The sequence below is a fragment of the Ipomoea nil genome, unplaced genomic scaffold (genome assembly GCF_001879475.1).
Source record: "Ipomoea nil cultivar Tokyo-kokei standard unplaced genomic scaffold, Asagao_1.1 scaffold0569, whole genome shotgun sequence".
In the NCBI taxonomy this organism is placed as follows: domain Eukaryota; kingdom Viridiplantae; phylum Streptophyta; class Magnoliopsida; order Solanales; family Convolvulaceae; genus Ipomoea; species Ipomoea nil.
In genome coordinates this window covers 1-15924 of record NW_017616997.1, presented here as the reverse complement: position 1 = coordinate 15924, position 15924 = coordinate 1, and the positions used below count along the sequence as shown (strand labels likewise).

The 15924-nt window shown below is 37.0% G+C and overlaps 1 long non-coding RNA gene across 1 annotated transcript; it reads left to right on the top strand.

Annotated features, from left to right (window-relative positions):
* Window positions 1-3489: 3489 nt before the first annotated feature.
* Window positions 3490-4912, top strand: LOC109174214. The gene is made up of 2 exons (XR_002053031.1): window positions 3490-3954; window positions 4825-4912. It is a non-coding gene; the product is annotated as an uncharacterized LOC109174214 (long non-coding RNA).
* The last annotated feature ends 11012 nt before the right edge of the window (window positions 4913-15924 follow it).

Sequence of the window (15924 nt, the reverse complement as noted above, 5' to 3'; positions counted from 1 at the left end):
CCATTATTTAGAATCAAACAAAACAACTATTTAAGATAAACAATAGAATATAAAACAAAAACTAACCAAACAAGTAGTTAGAAACCAAAAAAAAAAAAAACAAAAAAAAAAACAAAAAAAAAAACAAAAGAAAACAAAAAAAACAAAAAAAAAATAAAAAAAAAAACAAAAACAAAACAAAAACAAAAATAAAAATTAACTTGAAAAATATGGAAAGATTTTATTAATGACAAATTATCTTGTTATATTGTATATGCCGCATATATGTATGGTTATTTTTTGAGAGAGAAACTAGTAGGTAGGCTAATGAGGTTTAATTTGGATATGAGTCAACAATATAGGAAAGACATAATTTGAAATGAGAGAAAACTGGAGAAATTGAGAAGATAAGAAGTTTATAACTTAACATGTAAGATTAATTTAAGTGAGGGGGGCCAAATATTTTGAAGAAACAACAAAATTTTAAAATTCTATATAATAATTTTTTTAAAAAAATTAACACATAATATTAAAAAAAAAAATTGGGGGAGGGGGGCCAAGGCCCCCCACATAATACACATGCCTCCGCCACTGGTTTTGGATATGTGGAGAGATACCCAACAAGGTGAAATCAATTCCAATCAAAGATAATTGTACTAACAAGATGAATATTTTAATTTTAATTTTTCATTTTAGAGATTTTGATAATTATATTACTCAACATTAGTTGTTTCATTAGTTTAAGAAATATTTATATTGGTTATATTTAGTGAAAATTGATTATATTTTCTTTATGTATAATATATTCTATTTTTGTGACAATCAATATTTTTCTATTCTTTTTTTGCAATACATTAGTTTATTTATGGTTTATAAAAATATAGTTTTGTAAGAAAATTATAAATAATGTATTAATAAAAATTAGAGTTTTAATGACGTTTGTAGATTTTTTAAATATGAAAAAGTTGTTAAAAGTCTATAAATGTTTGTCCTATGGATTTTTAAAGAGTCTTACAAAGTTGATGAAAGTTTAAAAGATTCTATGAAAGTCTACAAAATCTCTACAAAAGTCATTTAAAATCCATCACTTAAAAGTCTTTGAAACTCTTTAAAAGTCTTGATTGAATACATCCCCCTAAATGTTTTCCTTGAAACTAGTTCGTGTTGCTTGTTTACTTATCTGTTAGACGGGTCGGATTAGATCAATATTGAAATATAATACTTTTGAAGAAAAAAATGTAACACTTTTACATTTTGATGTAAATGTAATGCTTTTAAATTAAAATGTAAAAGTATTTTATATATATATATATATATATATATATATATATATATATATATATATATATATATATATATATATATATATATATATATTTTCAAAAGTATTAAACTTTTTATATAATTAATAAACTTTTTATTACTTATTCTTATTATATTTTCATCTTTTCATCTTGACCCTTTTTATAGCTTGAACGTAACTTTGTTTAAGTATTTAATTTTTAAAAAGTTTTTTTATACTTATTAGTTAAGTATTATTATTTGTTAAATTAAAATTTCACTTATTTTATAAATGAGAATTTTGCTTGATAAGATTTTACCAAAAAAAAAAAAAAAAACCAAGAATGAGCATAATTTGAATTGTGAACATTTACTTAGTATATAAATTATGAATATTTAGTATGTAAACTGTGAACATTTAGTATATAAATTATAAACATTTAGTATGTAAATTGTGTATGTTGATATTGATCGTGATGGTGAAGTGCCGGACCAACAGAATAATTTGCTGTTTTGATCGCTAGGTGAAGTGCATAAAAATTTGAGAAAGACAATCGATATCCTTAATTATATAGGCAATTTATATCGTGGATCAGGGTTCACATTACATTGTGGACCATAGTCGAATACACATAATTTAACTTTATAATAGATAGAATTCATGTTCATAATGTACATAATTTATGTTTATTATATCTTGTTTATGTGTATTATGAACATAAATTATGAACATGAATTTTGTATATTATGAAGTCAAATTATATGTATTGAAGCAGGGTCCAAAGTACAAATTATTTGTATTGGACCAGGATCCACAGTGCACTATTGACCTTGGTCCACGATATAACAATTGCCTATTATATTGGTTTGCAAGGGTTTAGGAGAATTGGGGCAAATTATATCATGCACCACGGTGTTTGTTTTCCGCCGTTTCGTACCCTTTCGCAAAAAGTAACCATGTTATTCAGTGTCATTTTGTATACACTGCAGTTTCAGTTCAACACAACTGCAGTTTCATTTCGATATAACTATAGTTTCATTCGATATTTATAGACTCAAATATGTGAAAATGTTATTTAATTTTATTTTATATACACTATAATTTCATTAAAACACAACTGCATGATCATTTTGATATAATTACAGCTTCATTGTACAATATACACTCAAATATGTGAAATGTTATTCAGTTTCATTTTATATACACTGCAGTTTTATTTCACTATAACTACAGTATCATTTTGATATAACTGTAGTGTCGGTTTAAATATACTGTAGTGTCAGTTGGTGTTTAATACACCAAACAAGCGGACTCCGTTAATTATAACGGCGAACGGGCTGTTTCTTTACTTAAAGAAACGACGCCGTTTTTTATCGCGGTGCACATGGACCGTGGTCTATGATATAACGGCTGGAGAATTGGTATGACATAACAGAACAGAACGCAGCAGCCGCATGGATAGCCTCCAGGTCCAGAATGCCAAGTTGATGAAATTCTTCATCAATAATCTGGAGGAGAACTTGTTAATTGAAATCCTTGCCAGGCTCCCCAGCAGAACAGCTATCCGGTTGAAATTGGTATGCAAGAGCTGGTGTTCTCTTATCTCTTCTCAGTATTTTATTACTTTATTCAATCACCGCCGCCATGACACATCCCTTCCGCCAATTTTTCATGATCCTCATTCTCAATCCTCTGCCTTTATATTCCAATCTCAAATTGACCGCTCTTTGTCGATCGTTTCCTGTGCCAATTTGTGCGGCTTCCGGGGGCTGGATTTAAGTTTCCTTCCCTGTCCCCAAGGTGGCACAACTGAATTGAAGGCTTCCTGTGCTGATTTAATTCTATGCTCCGCCACCATCTCCCAAACCACCAAGTTCTATGTCTGTAATCAGCTAACCAAGCAGTGGGCTACTCTTCCTCCTGGCCCCCAATTCCAAATCCAATTGATTGAGTGGGTTATAACGGCCTATGGCTTTCTTCGCCTTCCTGCTCCCTGTTCACTTTGCACCCAATGTGTAGACAATCCTCGCTATAATTTTGTGGTGGCTCAATTTTGTATTTATCCACATTCTTATTTCCAAGTCGGACTTCACCTCTTTTCGTCTGAAAAAGGTCAATGGAAAACTCTTGTGGTTTCATTACCGCGGCGCTTGAGGTTTTCAGTCCTTTTTTTTATACCCCCTGCCCACTATAATAAATGAATATTATCTTCTATGCCCCTTGTCCCTTATAAAGGAATGTTATATTGGCTGATCTGTGATTTTATTCTTGTGTATGATCCTTACACTTGTCCTAAAAAATTTTCTCGTGTAATTGATACGCCAACTTGTTATAATATTGCGGACTACCAAACCATTGGAATATTTCAAGATCGTCTTCATGCAACATGCATTGGGAGTTGTAACCGCCAAGAATTTCCCTTACATTATATATGGGAGCTGGAGGACTACAACATGGGAAAATGGAGTTTGGTGCACAAGATTTACGTTAATGAAATTCCGCGTCTCTTGAACTTCCTAGATCTTGATCTTGATCCTAAAATTAAAGAGACAGGATTTCACCACCGTGATGGAAGTGCTTTTTATTGGACTGATTCTGTTGGGTGGTCAGTTAGTAATGGGATTGCCCATTCAATTACTGAGCAGTGGTGGCCAACACCGGTGCTGGCACTAACCTAACCTGCACAATTAAAAGTAAGTTGAAAAGTATTTGTTTCATACAATATCTTTCTAGAGATTTCTATGACTGTTTTTCCATTCTAGTTCTCTTGTGATAGCTGCCCTTTGCTATATGTATAGCTTGCTCAGTAGCTAACACATTTTATTTAGATTATAGTTCTATCAATAATATTGAATTTGAATATTCTTTTCTTTCGATCCTAATATATTTACATGTTATAATTGCAGATGGGAAATTCTATTTACACCACCTATTTTACAATTTGCACCACCTAATTAGTAGGTCAAATAGCTTTATAGGTGGTGTAAATGCAAATTTGCTATTTACACCACCAGCATTAAATATAGTCAAAGATTATTACTCCGTATTTGTTTTTCATTTTTTTTAAAAATTAAAAATATTAAAATTTAAAAAGAAGAAGAAGAAGAAGAAAGTGTCGTCATCTTCTCCGGTGGGAAGGCTACCTTCTCCGGTGGGAAGGCTACCTTCTCCGGTGAGAAGGCACCCTGTGGGTCGCCTTCTCATCGGAGAAGGCGACCCAAGTAGATTTCTACTTGGGTTGCCTTCTCCGGTGAGAAGGCAACTCACTGTGGGTTGCCTTCTCACCGGAGGAGAAGGCAACCCAGGTAGAAATCTGACTGGGTTGCCTTCTCCTCTCACCGGAGAAGGTGAGTCTTTATTTATTTATGTATTAATTAATTAAATTTTAAATTATCAAAGTATTAATTGCAAGTTTGACAAGGTGGTGCAAATAGCATTTTGACCACCCATTAGGCTATTTGCACCACAAATGTATTTATTATAAGTTTTTAACTTTTTATATTTTCAATGTACTTTTTACCCCATTTTGGTCAAAGGGGGTGCAAATAGCAACACCCTTGCAGATAATGAAAATACTATTACGAATTCATAGGAAAAAAGGTGAAAGGTAGATATAGAGTTTTGTCACCTTCTCCCCATCTATTGGAAAAAGACAAATTTGGAATTTTTCTTCTTCTTGTTTCATTATTTTATACGAAATTACATTTCTTAGTATTGTTTTATTAATCTACCCCTTTTTTGGGATTCATGTAATTCGAAGGCGGAGAAAACACAACTCACTTGACTTTAATTTAATTTTATTGATGATTAAAACAACTCTCATAATTTATTTATGATATGATAGTAATCGTATCAATCCATATTTGCCCAGTTTGGTCATTGTGTTTTTTTTTTTTTTTTTTTTTTTTTTTTTTTTTTTTTTTTTAATATCATAACTATTTTCACAAATTTACATTGTACCAAAACTAGGATTCTTAGCTGCGCATGTAGTTTATAGCTAATTAAATTGTAACAAAAAGTACATGTAGTTTAAGTTCTAGGATTCTTAGTTGGGCTGGTGAAGAAAATTAAAGTTAGTATCCACCTTTACATAATGTTTCAATCGGGATGAGACATTCATTGGGAACACTTTCTTGCTCCTTATGTGTGTTTGGTTGGATCATGGATGTAGTTGGAATTAATTTCTTACTTTGTTCTGTGCCATAAAATTTCAATTTTCTCTTTTTACTAAATTGTAATTCGGTGATTGTGGAAAAAGAAAAAAAAGCGTAGAAATGACAAAAAGATGATGTTATTGTTGGAGTTGTTGTTATTATTATTATTATTATTATTATTATTATTATTATTATATTACTACTTGTAATCATTATAAGAAAATTATATATATCATAATATAATAAAAACAATTAGAAATTTTGAATAGTACAAAAGATTAAATAAATAATTAACATTCAGATTATATTACAAATTATTAAAATTTTCTTTGTAAATAACATTTTTAGTTGTGCATCCAAAGATTCTCCATTATCTCTACAAATAAAAAAAAATTTAAGTCCTTAGATTATCTGTCCTCAAAATATCAATATGTAATAATTTTGACCCTAACTTTTATTTATTGTTATACGGGAATTGCTTCCTCTGAAAGTTAATGGTTACCTCAGAATTGCTTCCTTTGGAAGTTGAATGACCGTAACGCCAGTCTTTTAGCCATGAAGCAAGGAGGACATTTTAATTACCAAATTTTCTTGAGTTCAGGCATTTTCCAATAATGTCTACTTAATGACAGCCTTCCAAATGTGTTGCTATCTGGTGGAGGTCTAACAAATTGGACAAATTATACCATGCATCATGGTTTATCTTGCATTGTAAACTCTAGTTCAAAAATAACATTTCAATTCTGTATTTATAGTTATCGCCTTTACTGAAATTCGAACCCACAACCTCTCATATAAAAGAACAACTTGGTGCCATTAGACCACAAGATCATTTACATGTATAAAATGTATTAGCGAAAGGTACAAAACTTTTGTATAGGTTTGTAATGCAATATGAACTATGGTCCATGGTATAACAATTGTAACAATGTAACTGTGTACCTGTACATACTGCACCACACATCAAATTGCCACCAACTTCATAACAATTGTGTATCCATACTGCCCGCACCCGTAACAATTCCAAGGGGTATCGATCCATGCATTATTCTAATTTCCCACTTGACCTGTGTCTATACTTTGGATTTGGTCCTCCTGTTTGAACTTTGAAGTATTTTAAGAGAAACTTCTTTGGAGCATTGACTGTTATAAAATTTTATTATGACTCCATTTGTCTCATATTATCTGTCATATTTAATATTTAATATTCATTAGTCATACAAATTGTTTCTTCTTTCTCCTTTCTTATTTTCTTTATTACTTTTTAATTATTTTAAATTTAAATATTTATATTATTTTTACTGTAGTACTTTTACCGCAATTTCTAAATATAAAAATTTTATATGGAGTACTAAATTTGATGTTATGAGAACTTGTAAACTCACAGTATTGTAATTTACTGTATTGTAAAATTTTCGAGTTAATACTCAAAATCGTCCTCGACTATAGTGGTTTTTCTCAATTTCGTCCTAAATGACTTTGGTGACCTAATATCGTCCCAGACTTTTGTATTTCGCTCAATTTAGTCCCAGACTTTTGTGTTTTTGCTCAATTTAGTCCTTCATTTGTTATTCTGTCCATTTGGTGTTAAATAAATAGACAATTCAGTAATTTTAATATTGGCATCTCTTTACTCATAGACATGTGAATTGCGAAATCCATTTTTTTTTTTACGAATTACTCCCAGAATTACTCCTAAAACTGCGAATATAAAATTTGATTTGCAGGTCCGGGAGTAATTTTGGGTGTAATTCGTACAAGAAAGAGGAATTTCGCACTTCACAAGTTGAAAGTAAAGAGAGATCAATATTGACATTACTGAATTGTCCCTTTATTTAACACCAATTTGACGGAATAACAAATGGAGGACTAAATTAAGCAAAACACAAAAGTCTGGGACGATATTAGGTCACCAAAGTCGTTTAGGACGAAATTGAGAAAAACCACTATAGTCGAGGACGATTTTGGGTATTAACTCTAAAATTTTCCATTAAAAATTCAACTAATCTCATCTAAAGAATAACCATAATTTCTCTCTTTTGCCAAGCTTAAAAAGAAAAGACAAAATAAATGTACTTACACCCCAAACCTCCGTTTTATTCCCTTTTCTTCACTTTCCTTACATGCAACATGCAAGTACAAATATATGTCTATTTTTGTCCCTTGACATTTATTTAGTTTTATTAATAGCTATATTTTCTAAACACTTTTAATTTTAGAGTTAATTCCATTTTTGGTCTTAGATTTATTGTGACACCCCGTAAATCCAAACTCTAATCAAGGATTAATTAGAGAATTAATCCTAGCTTCGTTGTTAATTTATTCCTAAAATCCTGAAAATTCAATAGTCGAAGGACTAGAATTTGACTAGTTATTCAAGGTCAAAGAGTTGTACCTTATGCTTATTGGGTTGTTCCCTTGTCTCCTTATTCTTCCAACTTTAGTAAGGGCAAATGTGTCTTTCTACCTAAAGTTTGTGCTTCAAGCTAACCTAGCAACATCTCTTCATTTCATCCACTAACAATCTAAACACAAAATCTCTACCTTCTCTCTAAGAATTGGTAGCTTCTTCTCCAAGCTAAAATTTGGGCATCCTAAATCTTGCAAGTTGTCTTCCAAGATTCCTACTTTCCTAATCTTGAGCATAGGGGAGGGTAAGATCCTTGATCTTTTGGTGTTTTTAACCTCCTTTGAGTTATCTTTTTCTAAAAATAGAATCTTTATTGTCTTTTGGTTTGTTTCTGAAGTTGGTGTGGAAGAAGAGCTTTAGGAGAGGCTTTCTAAGGGTGAGAAAGAGAAGTTTTAGGCTACAAAGGTAACCCATGCTTTACAAAACCTATTTTCTTACTTATATGATGAATTCTTGGCTTCTACTTGTGATTCTTGTATTGAAATGTGAGATTTGATGCATTGTCTTGTGGTAATGCATGTTTAGAGCTTGTTCTTAGGGTTATTGTATGCCATTTGTGACACCCCGTATTTTCCTAAAAATAAATTATAGTCCCGATAGTAAATATTTTAATAAAAATATTTATATAGCTATTTGATTTAAAATGGGCTCGGGTCTACCTATGATTGTGAACCGGCACTTTGGTGCCCAAATGCTTTAAAGCCAAAAATGATTTTTAGCCTAGAAGTTTACTTGTCACCCTAAGCCCAAAATGTATTTATTTATTATATGTTATGTAAGCTTTGAACCTAAACTAGTCAAGCCCATAAGTTGTATAAATATATGTGTTATAACTATTTTGTGAGCCTAAGATGTTTTGACTAAAATCCACATTTAGAAATACCCAACCCGAGCTTTTGACCCAAATCTAGCATAGCCCACCTTCTAATTATAGAAACCCTACCATCTAATATGTGTATGTATGTATTGTATCATCTTGTTCCCTTGAAGCCAGCCGTATACCTCTCTCGGCCTAGCTACAATGGCAGTAACACCATGAGCTCTCCAAACCAACAACCACCTCCTTCACCCTCCTTTTCAACCAAACGAAACCCCCTCTCTGTTTACCTCCCTTATCCTCTCTCGGCTTTTTTCTCTCCCTCAAGCTCAAAAGAAGACCAGCTGCATCGTCTCCCCTCTCTCGTTTGTAGCAGCCGGCGTCGGCAAGTAGAGCAACAAGGTAGGACAACCGGAGCAGTGTGCGGCTGTGACGATGGGCGAGCTGCGGTCTCTGTTTTCTTCCCCTGATCGACGTAGACGACGGAGCAGTCCCAAGCATGCGGCGTTGAGGGCGGAAACTCGGCGTTTCAGCTGAGGCACGGTGGTGACAGTCCGGGAAGGACTCCGACGATGAAGCGGTGGTAGTAGCGTCTCCGGCGACCCCTTTGTGTTCTAACAAGAGTAGAGTGGCGGAGGCAGCTCCGGCCGGTTGTAGCTTCGGCGAGTTCAGTGGACGGCGTGAGGACCTTCTCGTCGGCAACGGCGGAGCTTCGGACCGCGGCGGCGGCGATCTTCCCTCCCTCCGGCGTCTCTCTCTGGCGTGGCAGCAAGCAAGGAAGGAGTGACGGGTGGTGGAACCTACCATGTTCCACCCGCGGCATGCACGTGAAGAAGAAGATGAAGTTGGTGAGCAGCTTTGCTTTTGTTGTTGTGTTTAGTTTTAATTAGTTGTGTTTAGTAGGGGTTAACAAGTGGTTAAGTGGTGTAGTGGTAAGCGTGGTAATTGGCTAGGGTTTGAATCCTAGGATGGTTTAGTTAAGTTAAGCCTTGTTTAATTATTAGTTTTACCTTAACCCTTTGTTTTGATTAGTTTTACCTTAATTAGTTTTAATTAGTACTTTTGTTAATAGTTGAGATCAGGTTTAATTCTCAGGTTCCCGTTTGGCTTATGAGTTGAGCCTACCCTATGTTGGCATTACCTATATGATGATTTCTTGGATTCTACATGTGATTTTGCTATGAAATGTGAGTGTTGATGCATTGTCTTGTGAAAATACATATCTATAGCTTGTTATTAGGGTTCATGTATGCCATTGCTTGGCTATTCCTTTGATTCAAGTCATTTTGTTGTATTTTGTGAGATTTGGCATGTCTTGGACTTGAATTTGAGCTTGGTGTTGAAAATCCCCGAAGGGATGTTTTTGTACAGGGCATGGTACCCGCGGGCGGAACGGCTGGCAGTGGCCTACCCGCGGGGTACGAGTGTGGAGGAAGTGTGTTCCCACGGGCGGAACCACGGGTGGGGTTCCACCCGTGGCCCCACCCGCGGGGTATATATATGCTGATGGTTGGGGATTTGTTCTCCGTGATTCTTTTGACTCGGTATTTGGTCTTTTGACTTCCCGATGTTCTTTTGTGGAACTATTTGAGTGTCTTCTTGATGTTTCGTATGTCTAGAACTATATGGTAGGATTCCATGTAGGTGTTGGTGTCTTGAATCGTGCTAAGTGTTCAACATTGTGATTCGTTGAACCATGATGAGTCTTGTGTGTTCTTCGGAACGATGTTTAGTTTACCCGTTTGATAAGCATGCTAGTTCGGTGTTTAAATGCTAGCGCGTGTGGTTGTTCTTTCCTATTGTAGATGATGACTTGTATTAATCATCGTTGTTGTCGGATTGTGATCTTTCTCTTGTTGAGTATGGTTTCATATCTTCTTTGTGATCCGTTGATTGATTCCTATGATGGTGTTGTGTGTGTGGCTGTAGCTGGATTGCACGATTAATGGTATGAGACATTTGTAACACCCCGTGTTACGACCCCTAAACCCAAATTAATTAATTAACTACTCACCCTCAAAAGGGAATTAAAATCCATTAGTTAGCTAAAGAGGGGTCCACCATAGTCCATGGACCCTTATCCATAAAACCAATCCCCTAGTCCTATAGGAAATAGAATTAGCAAACCCATATAACTTAGACCCTAATTAGGACTCTTAAGTATATAAATAAGGACATAGGAGGCACCTAGACCCTACACCACAATAATCTCTCACCACACAAGAAGTTCCAAGAATTCCCTTAGGAGAAATCAAGAAAGAAGAAATCTTAAAGAAAGACCCTTCATAGCCAAGGAAATTAATTAAGGCTAAGAGGTAACCCATGTCTCAACAAAACCTATTTTCTTCGCTATAATCTCCTTCTTTGACCTCTCTCTATATTCTCGTGTCTTGATAAATTCTTCTATGTTAATTGTGATATGTTCTCGATGATTGATAAGATGATCTTTGCGCATTCTTGATAATCTTGATGATCTTGATGTTGAAAAGGAGTTCTTGTTATTGATGTGATAATTCTTGACGAATCTTGATATTTCTTGATGTTAAAGATAAAATATGATCTTGATGATTTGGGTGGGATTAGAGCCCTAGGATGGATTGGGAATTTGTGTTGTAATGTTCTTGATATATATTTGGGTGGGAATTCGCATGTTCGGGTGTTGTTTATATTTAGAAGTTGTAATAGGATGAGTTATACGTGATTCTTACTTTTGATCCATAAATTGACTACGTGGTGTCGTTATTTGCGTTTAAAAGTGTCTAAGCATGGTTTCGGGTTCCACAAAGGATCCCGGGACAAATTTGTGATGAAAGAGTCAGTGGGGGGTAGGGGTACCCGCCACCTACCCGCTGCTCGAAGATCATCGCCGGGCAGCGGGCAGGAGCCGGGCAGGCGTCCGCCCGCCGGCAACCCGCTGCCGGGCAGTGATCTCCGGCGGGCAGCCGGCGGGTGACCCCCACCCACCGGCTACCCGCTGGTCCGTACCCCACCCCGGGTCTTTGGCTTCCCCGTTTGATGTTCCACGCTCCCCATGGTGTCCCAACGGACCTCGTTTGTCGTACTTGAGTCTAGTTTGATATTTCGGGTACCATTCGTAGGTTAAATGAGTCTTAAGGATTGCATGCTAGTTGAATTGGTAACCCGTGGACCTAGGTGGAAGTTGTATGAACCCTTAGGACTATTCTTAGTATGTGAATGAACACACGTAAGTTTATTTACATGTCTTTTCCCTCCCAATATGCTATTACGTGCTCCTATGTGTTATGTGTTGCATGATCCCCCATTTTGGTTATAGGCCAACTGGGTGGTTCCCGGACTAAGGTTCGGAAGTCTGCTGAAGGCCGAATGGATTGTTCCCGGACTAAGGTTCGGAAGTCGGTTGAAGACCGAATGGATTGTTCCCGGACTAAAGGTTCGGAAATGGCTGAAGGCCAAATGGATTGTTCCTGAGCTAAGGATCAGAAGTGGCTAAGGCCAAATTGATTCACTTCTTGGACTATAGGTCCAAATATGGGCCTCGGTGATATGACCCACCGACCTGGACGCACCAGGCGGTGTGTAGGGCCAATAAGCCGAGGAAGGCTGTTGTAACACCCCCCAAACAAGCTAGATAAAAAGCCTTAACACATGCAGATCAAACAACAAAACTAGCACAGGGGAAGATAAAATGAGAACTGGATAAAAAGAAATCCAAACGGGGTGTTACGCCATGTCTACCAAATACGGCAAACGCTACGGCAATCAAATCTGCAATGTGTAAACATCTATCCCAAAAAATCAGTCTAAAACTACATTGGCGCACAGGCCATAAAACAAGGATAAAGGTACTAAGCTACCGGCCACTAGACATCGCGCTCATCTAGACATCACCTGAAAGATACAAAGATAAACATTGGGACGACGCCCGGTCAGCGATAATTGCTGGTAACCCACCAATACATGTGAAATACATACATAGATAGATATAAGCTGTAAAACCATTTTCGAAACGGAATATATATATATATATATATATATATATATATATATATATATATATATATATATATATATATAAGTCAAAAGCCAAGATCAACAGTCAACACCAGACTCATCACTCACAAAGATAACACGGGAACACATCCCAAACCGCAAAGGTTAACCACAACACAAAGGATAAAGACAAGACCGATGGCAACACATGCCCTTGTGACTACACACGTCACAAGAAAGAGAACTCACAACCACGGCTACACAAGCCCTCGTGACATCACCCATCACGAGTTGATATGCCTTCCTTATGTCCGGTTCCAACCTTATGGCTACCCCCAACCTTATATCTTCTTCCAACCATTACCTCCAGGACCCATGTACAGCCAAGTCCAACCTTATTCCCCCGGGACCGTCGTCCCCCACCAACGAGACCACCAATTCATAGTACACAAGGTACCGTACACGGCAACACAAGCCCGGATAACACATGTTATCCCCCAAAAACGTGAACCTTACACAAAGGCCACAACTCCATAATCACATCACGGCCACCACGAGGACCGCTGCAATACCTTGGTGACTAGTGTCCCATACCACTAATCGTGCAATCCAGGTAAAGCCACACACGCATCACAACAGGAATCAATCAACGGATCACAACGAAGATATGAAACTATACTCAATCAAGGAATGGGTCACAGCCGAACAACAACAACGATGAATAACACAAGTTATCATCAACCAATCGGAAGGTACAAACAACACACACGCTAGCATTACACCGAACTAGCATGTTTATCAAACAGGTAAACCAAAGATAGTTCCGAAGAACACACAAGACACGTCACGGTTCAACGAAACACAATGTTGAACACTTAGCATGATTCAAGACACCAAAGTCCTACATGGATTCCTACCATATAGTTCTAGACATACGAAACATCAAGAAGACACTCAAATAGTTCCACAAAAGAACATCGGGAAGTCAAAAGACCAAATACCGAGTCAAAAGAATCACGGGGAACAAATCCCGATCCAACTCCACTGTGTTCCCCGCGGGTGGACCCACGGGTTGGCCCCTACCCGTGGTTCCGCCCGCGGGTACACTACCCACAAGCCTATGTACCGGCGGGTGGGCGGCGGATAGGGCTCTCCCCGCCGTTCCGACCACGGGTATATACTCCTGTGCAAAAAGATCCCTTCGGGGGTTTTCTTCTCCAAACACAAATTCAAGTCCAAAACATGCCAAATCTCACCCAACACAACAAAATGACTTGAACCATGGAAAATGCCAAGCAATGGCACAAGGAACCCTAAACACAAGCTCTAGATAGGCAATATCACAAGACACATGCATAAACCCTCACATTTCATAGCAAAGCACAAGTAGAATCCAAGAAATCACATATAGGTAAGCAAAATAGGTTTTGTAGAGCATGGGTTACCTCTTGTAGACTAAAAGACTTCACTTTACACCACAAAAAGCTCCCCTCAAGGCTTACTTTCCAAACCCACTTCAAGATTAAACCAAAAGATCATAAAGATCCTACCTTTAAGAAAAAGACAACTAAGATAAAACCAAAAACACAAGATGGACTTAGATCTTACCCTCCTAGATGCCCAAATAGGTGAAAGGTTGAATCTTGGTAGAAAATCTTGGGATCTTAACAAGGGTCCCAACTTGGCTTGGAGAATAAGCTACTCACCTTTCTAGAGAGAAGGTAGAGCTAATTCCTAGGAAATGTAAGGAATGAAATGAAGAAGCCTCTAGGTTAGGTTACAATACTAACTCTTGGTGAAAAGTCAAGAATACCCTTACTAACCCTTAGAAAGTGTAAGGAACAAGGCAACTTCCCTCAAAGCTCAAGGTACAACACAACTTTAAGGTTGACTAGTTAAATACTAGTCCTTATGTATTAAAAATCAGGATTTTAGGAATTAATTCCTCAAATAAAATAGGATTAATTACTCAATTAATCCATGGATTGAATGTGGATTTTTGGGGTGTCACATCCTCTCCCCCTTCAAAGAAGCTTCGTCCCCGAAGCTTGGGTACGACGAATTAAAAGCAAACGGTGAAAGGAAACAACATTGTGACAAGAAGTTCAAGAATAACTCTTTTGGTCAAAGACTCCAAAAGAACTCACAAGGATTCCAAAGCAAAGAAGTATTCCAGAGCAAGAAAGAAGGCATTATAACTTCAGGGATTGGCAAGAGTTTATCAAACGGATAAATTAAGCATCAAGAACTCTAGCCTCAACACAACCACCGACTTCTAGACAACAACCAAGAACTAGACTACTAACTCCAAACACCAACTTACTAAGCTAGCTAAACCACAATCATCCCCCAAAGACAAGCACACAAAGTAACCAACAAACAAGGAAAACGAGGTACCTTCTACAAACAACTCAGGATACTGCTCCCGCATAGATGACTCCAGCTCCCAAGTAGCTTTTTCAACCCCATGATGTGACCACCAAACCTTCACCATCTTAACGGATTTCCTACGCGTGTCCCGAGTCTTGAAGTCCAAAATTCTGAGCGGCCTTTCTTCGTAAGACAGATCTTCATCTATCGGTATTACTTCTGACGGTAAAACATGAGCCAGGTCGTGAACATATCTCTTGAGCTGCGATACGTGGAACACGTTATGCACCCTTTCCAACTCCATAGGTAACGCCAAACGGTAAGCCAAACTCCCAACCCTCTCCAGGATCTCATACGGGCCTATAAACCTAGGGCTCAACTTCCCTTTCCTTCCAAATCGCATTACTCCCCGGGTAGGAGATACTTTTAACCAAACTTTATCCCCAACCGAGAACTCCACTTGTCTTCTAACCAAATCAGCATAGGACTTTTGGCGATTTTGAGCCGCTTTCATCCTTTCCTGAATCTGTTTAACTTTCTCGGATGTGTCAAGCAAATATTGAGGTCTCAACACTATCGGATTGACAAGATCCTCCCAACATAGTGGGCTGCGACACTTCTGTCCATAAAGAGCTTCATAGGGTGCCATGCGAATGCTCGAATGATAACTGTTGTTGTAAGAAAACTCGATCAAATCCAAATGGTCCTCCCAAGACCCTTGAAAATCCAACATACAAGCTCTCAACATATCTTTGATAGTCTGGATAGTCCTTTCTGTTTGCCCATCGGTGGTTGGGTGGAAAGCAGTGCTGAGACTTAGTTTGGTTCCAAGAGCTGCTTGCAAGGATTTCCAAAATTGAGACAAGAATCTTGGATCCCTATCGGAGACAATATCCCTCGGAACTCCATGATACTTTACCATTCGGTTGACATAAGCTTG